The 17937-nt window shown below is 43.4% G+C and overlaps 1 long non-coding RNA gene across 1 annotated transcript; it reads right to left on the bottom strand.

The window, feature by feature from the left end:
• Window positions 1-747: 747 nt before the first annotated feature.
• On the bottom strand, window positions 748-13688 carry LOC111093079. Its single transcript, XR_005380260.1, has 4 exons — window positions 13517-13688; window positions 8383-8634; window positions 1939-2136; window positions 748-879 (listed from the first exon to the last, which is right to left on the bottom strand). It is a non-coding gene; the product is annotated as an uncharacterized LOC111093079 (long non-coding RNA).
• Window positions 13689-17937: the final 4249 nt, after the last annotated feature.

The following is a 17937-nucleotide window of genomic DNA, read 5'->3' as shown; positions in this document are numbered from 1 at the left end:
GTGTGCTTGGCTCTGTACTCCACAAGAAACCAGAGTGTGCTCCTGTTATTCATGAAGACAGTTTTCAGAAGCCGGATTTTCCCACCCCAGTTTTATCTGGTCACCAGAAGCCCAAATTTGCCCCCTGAATGAGTGAGAAGCAGCAGAGCACTGAGCTTGAGATCATATAGTTGAGCACTCAGAGCCTGTGGGCAGCTGCCACTGAGAAGGGAATGAGCAGCACAGACCTCATGTGGGGTCTGGGAAGGAGAAGGTGGACCCGGATGAACGTCATGCTCTGCCTGAAAGAAGAGGTGGTCCTGGTTTGGCTGAGGAGAGCAGGCCTGCTTTATGCAGGGGGATGGGAGTAAAGCAAGAGACTTTGGTTTCAAGGTACCTAACCTGTGAGCACTGCAGTACAGTGCAGGATACATGTGGGAGTGTGCATGCTTCTGAAGTAGAAATTCATTTCTAAATCTCCAAGCAAACACAAAGATTTTGCATATTTAGATGAGTCCCCTGGCAGTCTTGCCTGGCTAAGGCTTTACATCTAATCAAGTCTCTTTTTTGACTCAGAGCAGTTGTCGTTGATGTGATTACTACTCACTTCTGCTTCTCAAATGTACATAGAATATTTCTGGGTAGTATCTTGTGCCCTGTACAGATAGTGACCATGAGGCATTAACTGTGGGGGTGTTTTCAGGAAAGTACAAGTAACAGGGCGGGACATCCAATGATCAGCTCAAACTAGTTTAACAAAAGAAAGGGTATTTATTGGGTTACATAACTGAGGAACTCCAGACATGTAGTTCAGACATGATTTGATCGGGGCTTGGCTTTCTTTCTCTGCAAAGCTCTATAAATCAGTGGTGTTTTCAAACTTGAGAATCTCGGAATCACCTGCATGGTTATTAGAATAGATTGCTGGTTCCGTAGATTGGGGATAGGGCTAAGAATTTGCATTTCTAATAAATTTCCAGCTGCTGCTGCTGCCACCAATCCAAGAACCACACTTTGAGAACCGCAATTCTAGATGTCTGCCAGCAGCAAAGCTGTCCACATTGTGTATTTGGGATGGGAGGGCGTCAAGTAAAAGTACCATCAGATGGAAGTCCTAAGCTCCAATCTTAATAAACTGGCCTGAATCACTGTAGTAAATGTAGAAATTGAGTTACGTTGTCACAGGAAATCCAAACAACTAGAGCTTGAGCACAATAAAAGTTCATTTTTGCCTCATGTAAGAAGCAGAGGTCTGGAGGTAGACATCCCAGGGTTGAGGCCAAGGCTGTGGGATGTCATCAGGCACTCGGGCTCCTTTCGGTTTCTGCTCTTCCATCCACGTGATAGTGATATCCCTACCATCAGGACCATATTCCAGACAGCAGGTAGGAGAGGAACCATGGGCAAAGGAATACATACCAGCTGCCTCATCCAAATGACTTTCTAGGAAGGCCCATCCAATTGCTCATCCAGAACTGGCTCATGACACCCCCTCCTCACTTCTTTTTTTTTTTTTTTTAAGATTTTATTTATTTATTCATGAGAGAGACACAGAGAGAGAGAGAGAGGCAGAGACACAGGCGGAGGGAGAAGCAGGCTCTACTCAGGGAGCCTGATGTGCAACTCAATCCTGGGTCTCCAGGATCACACCCTGGGCTGCAGGCAGCGCTAAACCGCTGCGCCACCAGGGCTGCCCCCCACCCCCCACTTCTGCAAGGGATCTGGGGAATGTGACTTTTTTTTAATCTGGGCATATTATACCTCTAAGAAGGAGTCTATACCTCTAAGGAGAAAGGAGAAGAGAAATTGGGTAAGGGAAGAAAATTATTCTGACTCAGGGAGCTGGAGGGGATCCATTCATCTAAACAACAGGGAGGAACTGTTTTGTGCAGCCATGTGGACAACTCTAGCTGCAAGGGAGGTTGAGAAATACAGTTTTACAGTTGGGCACAGTCCTACCTGAAGAAAAATCAGGATCCTCTTCATAAGGAAGGAAAAAGGATAAACATTGTGTAAGCTGCTAGCACCGTTTGCCACAATTATCCTAAATCTCTTCTAAAGAGTAGCTTTTACCAGAAGCCTCCTTTGTTCTCTTGAGCTCATTGTCGGGTTTTGTAAATCAAGTTTTATGGTAGGATGTGGAAAAGCCGAATTGCTCTGTAGGAGATGGAGAAAAGATGAATTCCTTGGCACTTCTGGGGAGGAGGGTGGGAGTTTAGACTTGCCCTAGGCAGAGGGTACAGACTGAGCATCCACAGGAAATTAGCCCAGAGAAAGCTAGACCACCAAAGTGTTAAAAAAAAAAAAAAAAAAAAGCCATCTGTTTGTAAAGGGATGGCTCCATGGGGCTAATTCTCTTGAAGATTCTTGAATCTTAGAAAAAGGCAACAGTAACAGTTATTCCAAAAAATTAGCCAGGGACATATTGAAATGAGTTTGCATTGGGGTGTGTAATACTGACCTGCATTGCCATCTATAAATTGTGTGAACTTAACAGAGTTATTTTTACCAAAATGGACCTCAGTTTCCTTATTTGGAAAAAGTAGAAGACTAACACCTACCTGTCAGGAGAGATTCAAGTAATGGACTGAATACCCAGTTCAGAGAAGCAGCTCCATCAGTATTCGCCACAATTAGCAATAGGGCCCCTCCTGGTATACCTGTCTTTATATTCCCCAGCAGCCCAGCTAGGAGAAACGCCTACAGGTGCTTGCTGGCCACCCGGTGAAACAAACCACTTTGGCAGAGTTATGGATATGGCAGGAGATGCTGGACTGGGGGAGGGGGGCACCCATTAGGGACTTGGTGTGAGGGTGGCAGCCTAAAATGATCACACATCTTTGCTGACCCCAACTAATTTCTAAATAACTGAGGAGTGTCATCATTCTCACCTGATCATGACCATGAACATGCCCTTGGAGTCCATTGGAGTGGAAGGTGTGTTACACGTTATAGTGTCTTTTCTGCTAGTGCTTCTGGCAAAAATCAACAAATAACTTTATAACTGCTCTTACTGTCAAGACTCCCTCTTTCGTGAGAATGAGATTTAAAACTTTGTTCAGTACTCACTGAACACTTATTCTGTACCATGTGCTGAGACTAGGAGACACTCCCTCTCTACCCAGTGGTTCAAAGCTTAACCTGAGAATTGCTGCTCTTCCCCAAGATAGTTTTCTGTAGCTCCCAGTCTTACCACCTTTTTGCCCCCCCCCCCTTTTTTTAAATGTATTTATTCATGAGGGACAGAGATAGACAGAGAGAGAGAGAGAGGCAGAGACACAGGCAGAGGGAGAAGCAGGCTCCATGCAGGGAGCCCGACGTGGAACTTGATCCTGGGTCTCCAGGATCACACCCTGAGCTAAAGGTGGAGCTAAACCGCTGCGCCACCCGGGCTGCCCTTTTTGCCCCCTTTTGCTAGGAGAACCCTTTGGCCAATAATAGGTACTACAGACACACTCCAGGATGGAGGAGAGGAGGGTTCACTGCCACCTCAAAAGTAAAATACTCATTATTCCATCTGGTTTGAAGATTCCTCTAACACTAGAGGGCAGTCTGGCCTCGTGGACCTAAGAAGGTCTGCCTTATACCACAAGGCCATCCTCAGATGCTCACCTGGAGACTAAGTGCAATAACTTTGAGAAACCAATTTACCGAGAGGATAAGAATGCAGGCTTTTTTTTTTTTTTTTTTTTTTTTTAAAGACAGAACAGGTTTGGACCTTGATTCTGCCATCTTCTGGCTGTTTGCCCTGGGGTAAGTGTCTTAACTTCTCAGAACTTTGATAATACTTACTCATAAATGGATTTTCTGAGATTATATGTAAAGCACTCACAATGTCCACCCTTTGGTAAGCCTTCAATAACTGTTAGTTGTTAAATTTATTTTGTTCTAAGAAATATATTTTTCTTATTTCTGGACATTGCTCTTTTATTCAAAGTACAAACATCTCTTCCTCGGAAATGTGGTTGGGGACACTCTGAGGAGATATCTATTATGTATCAGGCACCGTAGTAGGAGCCTTACATGTGATGCCACAGCAATCTCAATGAAAGAATTATTATCCCTAGGATAAGAGAGGTTGAGTATATTGCCCAAGGTCACACAGTTAGGAAGTAGTAGAACCTATTTTAGAACATAGACAGTCGGGCTTCAGAGTTCTTCCCCACCACAGTGGGCTGTAGCAGTAATATTTCCCTAGAAGCTTCTTGTACCTTAAACCAAGGTAAGTTGTAAGGCTGAAGAAAGAGGTTGCTGTAGCTACTAACTGGACCCCTTTTCAAGTAATCAGATCCCAGGTCTGCTCCAGTTTGCAAGAGGAGATGCTTGTCTGGAAACTCTCCTCAGCACCTGCCCCTGGAGGGAGCCGGCTGCACCTGAATTATTTAAAGAATCTCTAGACACTTGATATGATGAGCAGGTGTGGATGCTTCTCTGACTTTCCCTGACATGCCTCTACTTACCTTTTTTCTCTCTGCTTAGTTGCCTATAAGGAAAAGGAGGCATCAGCCTTCTCCACAGTGTGTACATGTCTATCTCCTCCTGAAAATTATTTGTAAGTGGACCATATTTCTTGCAAATTTCAAAATCATGTTGATCTGAGTGGAAATTAGTGTAACCAAGACTCCAACTAGTAAAAGGATAAGTTGTCTTTTCCTATTGATACACAGGTCCTTTCCCTCTATCCTAAGTTTACGTAAGTCAAACTTGAAGACTGAGGTTGTAAGGTTGAAAAAACCCCAGCAGGTAACATAAATATTCAGACTATAGATTCCACCTATGTAAAAAAGCAAAACAAAACAATTATGCTTAGGAAAAAGACTGGAAGGAAACATGAACATAAAGGTCTATATATAGACTTGGACTATAGATTTTAGCCCATAACAGCATAAGGAATAGCATAATAGCCGTTAATAAATCCAATGATTAGGGTCATGGGCTTTCTAGGAACCGCTCCCCACTCACGCATGCTCACCTGGTTGCTCACATCTACCTCTCGACCTGACCATCCATCCACCGTGTCCTCTCTCTCACTTCCTGTTCATGGACCACTGTGCAACCTGCAGTTGTCCTAGTGGCGAAAAATCATTTCCACATCTGCTCCTGATCTTCTCTATCCAGTCTGTGACTCCATATTGTTATCAATATCCTTTGCAATACCCCAATTAGATTTCTTTTTTTTTTTTTTTTTTTTTATTTATGATAGTCACAGAGAGAGAGAGAGAGAGAGAGGCAGAGACACAGGCAGAGACACAGGCAGAGGGAGAAGCAGGCTCCATGCACCGTGAGCCCAACGTGGGATTCAATCCTGGGTCTCCAGGATCGCGCCCTGAGCCAAAGGCAGGCGCCAAACCGCTGCGCCACCCAGGGATCCCCCCAATTAGATTTCAATGTGAAATCAAACTGAATCCATTGAATCCTAGTTAATAATATTTTAATCTTGGATCTCTTTACAGTGAACTATTTGAAAATAATTAGCCATTAAAAATCTTGTTCTTCTTGTTGTTGTTTTTAAGTAGGCTCAAGCCACCCAAATGCTCCTAAAAATCTTGTTTTTATTTATTTATTTTTAAAGATTTTATTTATTTATTCATGAGAGACACACAGAGAGAAAGAGAGAGAGAGAGAGAGAGAGGCAGAGACATAGGCAGAGGGAGAAGCTCCATGCAGGGAGCCCAATGAGGGACTCGATCCCTGGTCTCCAGGATCACGCCCTGGGCTGAAGGCAGGCGCTAAACTGCTGAGCCACCCAGGGATCCCCAAAAATCTTGTTTTGAAAGAGTATTTATTGATGTGGGGGAGAGGCTCACTACAAAAAGCTGAATAGAAAAAAGCTAGGCTATAAAATCGTATAATTTTTTTATTGTATAATTAATATTTCTCAATTATCGATATTTGGTTAGAAAAAAAAAAGACTGGATTAAAATATGTCAAAATATAAAGAGCCATTCTTACCAGTGAGACTACTAGTGAGTTTTGTCATTATTCTTTTCTAAACTTTCCAAAGTTTCTACATTACTGACTGAATTATTTTTAGAATATTTTTCCTTTTTTCACAGCTACTGGTATTTATTCCTATGGGAAATTATTGGTATGATGGCAAAAATAAGGTTTGTCATAACAATCTTTTCAATCTAAATAGAGGTTTATTTTTCTATGCCATCCACCTTTGTAAACTGTCTTTTACAGACAAGAAATCAAGGCTCAGTGGATAAGTCCAGACTGGCACCCAGGGATGGTGGCCCAAAGGAGAGACTGAACTAGTTAGTTCTAGGGCAACCCTTGCCTGTGGCTGTCTGCTGATGCTCTGGTTTCCCCTGACCTGTGCTCACAACCCTCCCAAAGCAAGAGAACTTCAGAAAGCCATGAAGTTTTCTTGCTCTGGGTACTTCTCTGGACTCTAGTTTTCCTTCTCTAACTCACAAAGAAGGCTACATCTCTGACTCTGTGTTTCCAGATTCTGTTTCAACGCAGGCAATTAGATGGTAAATAATTCAAGAGAACGGAAACTGGCAAAGTGGTGTGTGATGTCCAAATAGCTATCTTGTTTACCCTCTGGTGTAAACCTCAGGCTCATCTGCAAGTCAGGAGCCCCAGGAGTAGGTAAAATGTACAAACCCAGGAATCTTCTATTTCCGTTCCTTCCCATCTTTGAGTGTTGAGGGTAGGAAGCAGTTTCCCAATTTGGTTAACATAAAACATCATGGCTTTGGCAGACAGATTTGGATAACTTCTTAGGCAAGTCTGAAGTTCTTCCCATGGTAGGCTGGGTATCCAGAATTCAGAAGCATCCATCTCTTTTTGGGGTAAGGATTCATGATTCAAAGTTGAGATCTCAGCACTAGTCAGCAATCATCCCCCATCTCTTCCTACTGTGCAATAAGGGAGACAGCTTTCACCAGGCCCTTCTACACCTGCCCATCATTAAAGAAGCAGTCTTATTTAAGACTCTGAGTTACAGGTAACATAAGCCACCTTCGCCTTGCTTAAGAAGGAAAGGATAACATATCATATGGACCTAGAATGTTTTGTAAACTCAAGGGCAAAAAAACACAAAGCTAACTCAACCTCTCAAGAGACTGGAACTAGCTTTGGCAAAAAAAGAGATCTGTGGCTCTGGTAAGCAAACCACAGCAAACATGAATGAGTAGAATCAAGGACTCCAGCATCGTCTGAGAAGCTCCTGTGCTTCTCCTTTCTGCATGAGTGCTTCACTTCCTCCTGCTAGAAACTGGCTTCTTCCCTGAGCATGAGACTGAGCCAATGGAAACTTCCAGACTTATTCTCACAGCTTTATCCTACCTCCCACCCACTGCAAAAATAAAAAGGCTCTGGCTCCCAGTTCTAGTGCAGAAGAACTTTGGTTGGTCTACTTGGGCCACTTGTCCTCACCGTAGTAGAAATGCCAGAGAGGAGCCGTGCCATGATCTGGATTGATTCACCCACATATATCTGTATGACTATGCATGGCTAAATCTTGAAATAATTTCATAGGACTTCCTCTCTGGATAGGATGTAGCATGGGTAGCAACAATCTGATGTTCCTGCTGAAACAACTAGAAAAAAACTGGGTAAGTTATAAAAATCATATTTTAAAAGACATTGGAGAATTGAAGCAGCAAGAAAGACTGGTTAATTAAATTCTAGAGAGAGGGATGCCTGGGTGGCTCATTCAGTTAACTGCCTTTGGTTAAGCATCTGCCTTTGGCTCAGTTCATGATCCCAGGATCCTGAGATCTTGCCCCATATCAGGCATCCTGCTCAATGGGAGCTGCTCCCCTTGCTTGTGCTCTCTCCCACTCTGTATGTCAAATAAGTGAATAAAATCTTTAAATGTAAAATAAAATTCTGGAGAGAAAAGAGCCTTTTCTGAATGAGGTGATAATCTGTGACCATTTGCTTCTCTGGGGCAGGCCAAGGATAGAGGTTGGCCCAGAAGTAAGGCCTTTACTGGGACAAAATGAAACTGGCAGAGCTTTTGTTGGTCAATGTGATCTGGAGCAGCCTAACACTGGAATCTAGAGTAGTTCTAAGCACACAGGCAGTTTTCCTCCTGGGTACACTTGCTGAATTCTGAGATGGAGCAGGTGACACTGGGCTAGAAGTATCTACTAGTGAAGGAAAGTTTCCAGGCCAGCAGTATGTAAGAAACAAAGTCCTGTTAGAAGGAGGAGGGTTGCATCAAACACAAGATGGGTATCTCCCTCAAGATATTTGCTAAATTTTGAAGCTGTGTGGGGCAAGAGATCAAAAAGCCTGAAGTCCTAGGAATAGAGCTGAATCTTTCACAGGCTTTGAGGGTTGGAAAGACAGAGATCTGTCAGGCTGTCAACCAAAAGCTTACATGGGCTCTTTCTAAGGAACAAGATAAGTCAGTGTTGGAATGGACTCATTTATGATACTCACTCAGAAAGCCAGAAATCTTGGACTGGAGCCTGCTGTTGTTCTATATTCCTTCTCCACCATGGCTGAAGAGAATTGAGCAAGCAATTGGAGAAGGGACTAAATGAGGTGTTGGACTAGCTGGATAAATTTGCTCTGTTGCTTGGTCCCTTGAATCTGACTTGCTGGGAGTTCCCATACCAGTTGTTCTCAGGTTAACAGCCAGGATAGCCTTAGTGACTTGAGTTCTTCAAAGGCCAAAGAATCTAGTGAGGACTGAAAAACAAAAAACAAAACAAAAAGCCCAGAACCTAGTGAGGACTAACTGCTTCCCAGAGCATAGGTTAAGAAACTCAGTTTGAGAGACAGTTCTAGGTTCAGATTCCATTTGCCCTTAACTAGTTGTTTCCCTTTCCTATACATCTCACCAAGTTTGTAGCAGACACCGTTGGTTAACTAGCAGTTTCCTCCCTTCTTTGCTGGGAAAGGTCTCTTTCTTTTTTTCCAGAATGTTTCACCTCTTCCCCTGGGGTGAATGGGGTGAATCACACCATGGGCCTAGTGTAGGCCCATGGCAGTAATCTTATTCCTGGTCAATGGTTAGATTAGGCATGTGTGTATGTCCCAGTTCTGATGGGAGGGTTCATCCAGGGGAAGCTTCTTGGAAAGCTTTCTCTTACTTAAAAAAGAGATACAAGAAAGAGACCATCCCTCTGTTGAATCTTGTCATGTACCATGGGACTCCTGGAAATTCAGCAGCTATTTTGCAATCATGAAGAGTACTAGCCTGGAGACCAGAGCCAACCAAGCAAAAAGATGAGAAGAACCTGGGTCCCTGATAACATTGGGCCTCTAAGTTAACCAAGCCTGAAGCTGCCCTTGCTAGGGATTTCTTGTTACAATAAAATAACTAATTTTCTCATATTTAAGCTATTTTGTGCTTGGGGTTTCTCTTATGCAGAGTCAAAAGCATTTTAATGAACCCAATATTGTTTTTTGAGGATTAGATTCATAAAATAATTTATGTAAAGCACCTAACAGTTCCTGATATAAAAAGTGCTAAAGGGCAGCCCCGGTGGCCCAGCGGTTTAGCGCCGCCTTCGGCCCAGGGTGTGATCCTGGAGACCCTGGATCGAGTTCCACGTCGGGCTCCCTGCATGGAGCCTGCTTCTCTCTCTGCCTGTGTCTCTGCCTCTCTCTCTCTCTCTGTCATGAATAAATAAATAAATAAATCTTTAAAAAAAGTGCTAAAAAAATATAGGTATTAGTGCTATCATCATTTTTTTATCATTATTATTTCTATTTCACCTTATTGCTTCAGCTCTGATTATAAGAGAGGATAATAAGTCTGGCATTTAAAGATATGATGAGGGCAGCCCCGGTGGTGCAGCGGTTTAGCGCCGCCTGCAGCCCGGGGTGTGATCCTGGGGACCTTGGATCGAGTCCCACTGTCAGGCTCTCAGCATGGAGCCTGCTTCTCCCTCTGCCTGTGCCTCTGCCTCTGTCTCTCTGTGTCTCTATGAATAAATAAATAAAATCTTAAAAAAAAATAAAGATATGATGATAGGATGTAAGTGTCAGAGGTAAAGGAATGAATCTGGGTGCTTTGGCTCCTTAGTGCTCCTTTTTTTTTTTTTTTTTAAAGATTTTATTTATCTATTCACAAGAGGCACAGAGAGAGAGGCAGAGACACAGGCAGAGGGAGAAGCAGGCTCCATGCAGGGAGTTCGATGCGGGACTCAATCCCAGGAACCTGAGGTCACGACCTGAGCCAAAAGCAGATACTCAACCACTGAGCCACCCAACATCCCACTCCTTTTTTTTTTTTTTTAAAGATTTTTTTAGTTATTTGAGAAAGAGAGAACAAGCAGTGGGGAGGGGCAGAGGAAGAGAGGAGAAAGAAAGAAGCAGACTCCTTGCTGAGCAGGACGCCTGATGCAAGGCTCGATCCCAGGACTCTGGAATCATGACCTGAGCCAAAGGCAGGCACTTAGCTAGCTGCCTGAACCATCCAGGTGTCCCCTCCCCTCCAGTGCTCCTTATAACAATGGTTTTATTTATTTATTATTAAAGATTTTATTTATTTATTCATGAGAGACATGTAGAGTGAGAGGCAGAGACATAGGCAGAGAGAGAAGCAGGCTCCATGCAGGAAGCCCGATGTGGGACTTGGTCCCAAGTCTCTGGGATCACGCCCTGGGCCAAAGTCAGATACTTAACCATTGAGCCACCCAGGTGTCCCCTAACAATGGTTTTTTTTTTTTTTTTAAACAATGGTTTTAATTAATAGTTTTGTGCACATGTATGTGTGCATGCAGGCAATAGAAACTGACTTAGATTAGCTCATACTAATAAAAAATAATCTTTTTGAAGGCTGTTGAGTGTGTCACCTATCTGGAGGAAGAGATGAACAAAAAAAATAGAGTCAAGGAAGATATTAGGACAACTCCAGGCAGCTCAGTAGCCAGCAGCCATAGACCTCATGCCATTGATGTGACTGCTTCAGAAATGCTTGGCCTCTGCATCTCTCCATCTAAAGTTCTCAGATGAGAGAGTTTGCTTGAGGTGTCTGCACCAAGAGTAATGAGCTATGGCCAAGGGGCAGAGTCATGCAGATGTGACCATTGAGGAAGTCCCCCTTGGTTATCAGAACCCTTCTGAAACAAGGCAGAACTATGGTGAGCCCAAAATATGCCTCAGGCTGCTGCCACTATGCTCTTCCAAAACTGCAGGTTTCCACCAACTTTAAACAAAAAGCAGCAGCCCCAATCCAATTTCTAAGCATGCTCAGAATTCAATAATGCCAAAGACAGACTGCTTTCATGATGCCTTGGAACAGAAGAGGAAGAACTGGGTTAAGGGACTAGACTGGACTATAGAGTGTAGAGCTCCTTCCTTAGAGCATCCAAACACTGACTTGGAATGTCCAAGCCAGAAGGACCAGTGCTGCCTAACATTTGTAAAAATGCAAATATTGCCCCATGTACCATATGCCTAAAAGTGTAAAAGCTATAAATTAAGCTATGCCCACTTCCATCCTGTGCTCCAATCAAGCTTTTCCCTCTCCCCATAGCCAACTCCACTTCTTTGAGATATGGAAACTAAAGGAACAAGGTTCTCCCTGGGTTGTTCCTGCCATATGGACACCTGAGTCATAGTTCTCATGGACATGCTGGGGAGGACGGAAGCTGGCCCCAGGAGCCTGGGGGATGGCTGGATGCATCCAATCCCAGGATACAGACTGATTAAAGTTAGGGCAGGCAGATACCCTCTTCCACATCTTACTTTTCCAATTCAAAAGTGCCAGGCAGTTCTAAGCGCCTCCCAAATCTATGGCAACCCAGCCAAGGAACAGGGAGTGGGGAAAGGGGAATGTGCAGGAAGGTAGTTACAGAGGAATGAGTTCAGTAGACACCCATTTGGGTTGATTTGAGGGGCCAACTTTAAATTGAGGTAGGCATGCTTTCTTTGATTTCCCTGGGCAGAGGCTATGATTTTGTCTCCCATTCTTCCTCTTCATCCCTCCTAGCCAAATCATTGGCAGCCTCGCCCTCATCCTCTGGCCTGAGGGGACCAGTTGGGCCCACACATGACCCCTCCCCTCCCTGATTCAATCAGTCACCTACATTTCAGAAAACTTTCCTATGAGACCTGAAAAGAGGAAAAAATACTTTGTCTCAATGTATCTAATATATATGGCCAAGGACAAGGGCTCCTATTTCCCTGGTCCAAGGGCAGTGGTAAGGAGGACATTAGAGATTATCTCTAAAGTTGAGTCTACAGAAACTAAGAACCTACCAACCACCACCAGAGCTGGTCTGCAGGACTCAGGAGCAGATTGGAGGCTCCCACGACGCCACTGGTCAATGATGGGATAATCAATAAGGATTATAATTGCATCAAACTCAAACTCCTCAAATATGTTTAAACCCATGAGTTCATAGTAATGCTTAAAAAAAGACCCTCTCATTTATCATCTCTTGAAAGATGCTAGGGAATCAGCCTATTATTTTGAAACTAGTAAACAAAGGGAAAGAAATAGCATTTATTCTGTTGTTCTTACTCCAGCGGTGTGCCAGAATAACAAAATAGTTGATTAGGAGAAGTTTTTCTGTATAGAAATATGCCAGATATAAATATAAAGTTTTTCTTTATAGAAGTAAATGAAGGGCAGCCCTGGTGCCACAGCGGTTTAGCGCCGCCTGCAGCCCGGGGTGTGATCCTGGAGACCCGGGATCGAGTCCCACATCGGGCTCCCTGCATGGAGCCTGCTTCTCCCTCTGCCTGTGTCTCTGCCTCTCTCTTCGCTCTCTCTGAATGAATAAATAAATAAATCTTAAAAAAAAAAAAAAGAAGTAAATGAAGAAGAAATGAAGCTAAGACATGAATTAGCATATCAACATTTTGCAACTGAGCCACCCAGGTGCCCCTAGATTAAGTTTTTTGATCTAACTACCAGTTTATAGGAAATACAAGGTAAATAATAAAATATACAAGGCAAGGGGCAGCCCAGGTGGCTCAGCGGCTTAGCACTGCCTTCAGCCCAGGGTGTGATCCCAGAGACCTGGGATCGAGTCCCACGTCGGGCTCCCTGCATGGAGCCTGCTTCTCCCTCTGCCTGTGTCTCTGCCTCTCTCTCTCTGTCTCTGCATCTTGTGAATAAATAAAAAAAATCCTTAAAAAATTATACAAAGCAACCAGCAATATCCAGAATTTGGGAAAGTCTAGGGCAAGGGATCTGGTCCCTTCAACAAGTAAATCACAAAGAATATATGTGTGGGGGGTTTCACGTAGGGTGACTCTAGATTAAACAAAACTTTTTAAAAAAGATTTATTTATTTATTCATGAGAGAGAGAGAGAGCCAGAGGCAGAAACATAGGTAGAGGGAGAAGCAGGCTCCCCATAGGGAGCCCAATATGGGACTCAATCCAAGATCCCAGGATCACGCCCTGAGCCAAAGGCAGATACTCAACTGCTGAGCCACCCAGGTGTCCCTTAAACAAAACTTAATATACATTTCACCCAGTTTGCAATCTTTAGAGCTTAAATAAACCTTTAAAAAATATCTAGGACACAATCAGGGAAATTTGAGTACTGAATTGATATTAGATGATATTTATTTTAGGCATGATGATACCGTATTTACAAAATACTTACTTTTCAGAGTGACGCATTGAAATGTTTGTGGGTAAAATTATATGGTATCTGGAACTTGCATCAAATAATCTGTGAAGAGGTTTAGACGTCACTTGGGTAGAAGCACAGAAAAGCTAGAAGAATCATTTTTGATACTGAGTGATGAGTACACGGGAGGTTATTGGTGGTCTCTCTGCATCTGCATTTGATGGAAACTTAATGAGCACTTAAGGAGGTGCTGTGCTGGCAGCAGAGATCTTTATATATTTTTTTAATTTTTATTTACTTATGATAGGCACACAGTGAGAGAGAGAGGCAGAGACACAGGCAGAGGGAGAAGCAGGCTCCATGCACCGGGAGCCCGACGTGGGACTCGATCCCGGATCTCCAGGATCGCGCCCTGGGCCAAAGGCAGGCGCCAAACTGCTGCGCCACCCAGGGATCCCAGCAGAGATCTTTAAAACAAAGCCAGCAGGGTCTCTACTCTATGGTGTCTTACAGTATAGTTCCCAAACTGTTACTGCCAAGTACCTCTTTTTCCTGATGAGCTTCATGTTTGAATGATTCTGATCACTAAGTAAATGCACTTGTTATGTAATACTTTAAAAGTACTATATCCTTTGTGTGGTTTGAAATACTCATTTTTCTTTTAGAAAACCTTAAAGGAACGCTTACCTGGGAACCCCAAAGTGATCCAAGTTTTTAATTTGACAGAGTTGGAAACTGAGATAGACAGGGAAACTGCCAAAGTCCCTCTTTGGCAGGGGTGTCACCAGAGCCTCCTTCTAAGCTGAGGCTATTGCTTTTTCCAGGGCACCACTGTCCACTGAGCACAGAAGGTGTTTTTGGAGTGTGTCGATGATCTAGTTTACTGTTCCAGAAACAGTCACTATATTAGCCTGTCACTTTCTCTTTTTAAGGCTGAGAGGTATGTTAGTTCCTTCAACTTTTCCTCATAGATTTTATTTACTTGTCACCTTCTGAGACTATTCCAAAACTGTCTGACACATTACCAGTTGGTTTGAATTTTCCCCTTATGACGGGTTACTTAGCACTTACTCTCCCACCCCTCGTCAGTTAAGAGTGGAACTAATTAAGGAAGTCAAGCACAATCAACTCTTGGTGATCCAGGAGCAGATTGACAAATTTTCTGTCAATCATGGTAGAAACAAAACAAAAAAACCACAAAGCCACCATGTAATAGGAGTAGAATAACTATCAATAGATGCCACACAGTATAATTCTGCTTAGCATGTCCTTTCCTTTCACCAATTCCACAGTACATGCAGGTTGGTTTATTGAGAAATATCTATCTGAGTGTTTAGCACTTTATTCTGGATGTGTGTCACAAATGCTTTTACCAAAGTTTTTCATTGTTAAAGTGTACCTCAGCAATGTTTCGATTGCAACCTCTTCTCCATCAGAAAAGATTTTCCTGTCAAAATGGCAGAACCACATTTCTATCAAGCTGACAATACAGAGTGAGCAAGCCAACCTCAGTTGCCAATATTCTCACATGCAAGATTGAAATCTTTAAAAGCCATTTTGGATGGTACTGTGGTCAACTCTTGTCTCTGTTGGGAATTATTTGGTTTCCTTCCTGAATTTCCATCGGGGGAAAAAAAAAAGAGGCTTGATCTGCCCACAGCCAGAACAAGAAGTGGCTTTCACAGCAACTGATTGGAATGGAAAACCAGGATCAAATCCACCTCCAAAAAGCTTTCACGTGAAAAGGGATGAAGTTTCAGTTATGTGCTCCAATTCAAGAAGCTCCAAAGGCTTCTTGAAAATCCAGAATTGCTTATTTAAATTAATAAAAGAAGAAACGAGAACTATAACTAGAGCCAAGTTTTGTCATTGCTACCCTCAAGGGTCTAGTAGAGTCTTTGAATCACAGTATCACACCTGATCTGAGAGCAGAGTATGAAGAATACTATTGGTACCATGACAGTCCCTCAGGACCAGATACTGCATCATCCTCCAGCCTACCTGCTTGGCCTTAATTCTTTCTTCTGATATTCCTGGGCTACCTCCCAAACCAACCTACTTATTACCCTGCTTTCCTGGTTTTCAGTGCTTTACTTCCAATCTAGAAACTCAAGCCTACTAACCACAATGACATATCATGTAAGCTTAGCAAACTAGATATAAAAGAGAACTCTCCTCGTTGGATAAAAGCTATTTAGCACAAAGCCGAGGGGGAAAATTCATAATTAATGGGAAAATACTAAAGGTATTTCCATTAAAGTCAGCCTGCTTTTCTTGCCCTATCAGACAACTATCACCGTTGTGTACTAATGCAGTGGGCAAGAAAAGCAACCAGAAGCACATGCATAGGGGCAGGGGAAGGAGAGCTTCCTATTTCTCCTCTGCCCTCACAGCTGCTGTCTCCTCGTTCGACCTTGGATTTTACCACTCAGTCTGTGGCAAGGAGCAGATAGAAAATGCCTGTAGCTTAAGATGACTATGTGGTGAGAGAGGTAGCATGTACAGATTTCATTGTCACCAGGTCGATCATTTCCTCTTGGTTCTCTGGAGCCCAGGTAGAAAGCAGAATAAAAAAATGGAAAAGAGAGAGAGAGAGAGAAATTGAAATTTCTGGTTAGAGTTTCCATGACATAAAGAAAGACAAGGGGGGCAGGGCTCCTAGGTGGCTCATTCAGTTAAGCATCTGCCTTTGGCTTGAGCCACGATCCCAGGGTCCTGGGATGGAGCCCTGCATCGGGTTCCCTGCTCTGCGAGGGGTCTGCTTCTCCCTCTCTCTCTGCTGTTTCCCCCACTTGTGCTCTCTGGCTCTCTCGGTCAAATAAATAAAATAAAAATCTTTATTAATAAAAAAAAGAAAGATAAGGGAGAACACAAACAGCAAGAAAGAATTAAGTGAGCAAGTAAGGAGGAAAGGGAGGATGGATATGTGGTGGATATGCATGAGCAGCAAGGAGTAGGAGAAGTAGAATCCAGAGGTGGAAAGTGAGGAGAAAACAGGAGAAATAATAACCAGAAAAACATCTGGATGCAGCACCTGGAAGCCTCATCATGACTTAAGGGGTGCAGAGGTGTCTGAGATGGAGCTGGGTTAGCAGGAGGATGTGACCAGAAAAAAGGAGAGCTATCATCAGATCAGAGGTAAAATCTGGGGAAGCTCCCAGGCGTGGTACTCTGCTCAGTGGTTTATATATGTTGTCTTAGTTCATTCACCCTTATACCCGCCCTGTTACTTAAGTGCTTTTATTCTTCCCATTGTACAGATAAAGAAATTGGGGTCAGAGAAACTAAGTATTTCACTCCAGATCAGTGATTTAACAATAAGGATTCAAACCTGGGTCTGCTGACTCTGGCTAGGTAAGCTTTGGTTTAGCTCAGATTCTTATCTGGCTTGACCCAATTTACCTTCCAAGACTGGGTGTATTCAGCACAGTATGGGACAGATAGCTATGCATTGTGTAGCTAGGTAAAAAGAATTTTTTTCAGAGCAGTAAAATTATGGATGCCAACACTCTAAAAATCCATGTCATAGGAGGAACTTTTGGAAGAGCTGGTTGATTAATCTGGAAGTGAGAAAGGTGGCATAGTGGACATTTAAGGGACTGACAGGACAGAGGCCATGGTTGCCTGACTTGTCCCAGAGAGGAGACCAGTTGGTGTGACAAAGAAGCAGATTACAGTTCAGTCTTGGGACAGGCTTTCTATCTTAGTATATATGCTGCCAAAGCGAGCACTGGGACAGGCTTCCTATTAAGGTTTCCTGGAAGTGGGATGAGCTTCTTTATACTGTAGAAGATCCCCATTGCTGAAGGTGTCCAAACCAATTCCCATCATTCACTCATCCATTGATACAAATTTTTGTGGAGGATTCACAATGTGCCATCTCTGTTCTGTGGATTAGAGTATGAAAGGCAACAAGACAAACGTACTAACTACACTCAGAGATTCCATTTTAGTCAGGAAAAGAGACAATAGGGATCCCTGGGTGGCGCAGCGGTTTGGCGCCTGCCTTTGGCCCAGGGCACGATCCTGGAGACCCGGGATCGAGTCCCGCATCGGGCTCCCGGTGCATGGAGCCTGCTTCTCCCTCTGCCTGTGTCTCTGCCTCTTTCTCTCTCTGTGTGACTATCATAAATAAATAAAAAAAGTTAAAAAAAAAAAAGGAAAAGAGACAATAAACAAGTAGAGAGAGACAATTCTATAGACTACTTATAAAGTAGTGTTCTGAAGGAAATGAACAAAGGCCTGAGACAGGACATAGGGAGGGAACAGGAGAGGACCCAGTTGGTGCTTTGTCGGGGGTCCCTGTCATGCTCTCATCGTGCCAGTCTCCCAGCTTCCATGCACTTTTGCTAAAGTGACTGGTTCTTGCAACTTAGTTCCAAAGATAGCCCTTGAGTCCCTGAAGCTCTTGGGCCACAGAGAGCTCCTCCTAAGCCTCCTTGGCCCAGGACTCA

Source organism: Canis lupus, chromosome 28 (genome assembly GCF_011100685.1).
Source record: "Canis lupus familiaris isolate Mischka breed German Shepherd chromosome 28, alternate assembly UU_Cfam_GSD_1.0, whole genome shotgun sequence".
Taxonomy (NCBI): Eukaryota; Metazoa; Chordata; class Mammalia; order Carnivora; family Canidae; genus Canis; species Canis lupus.
Note: the sequence above shows the minus strand (reverse complement) of the source record. Positions and strands in the feature narration are given on the sequence as shown.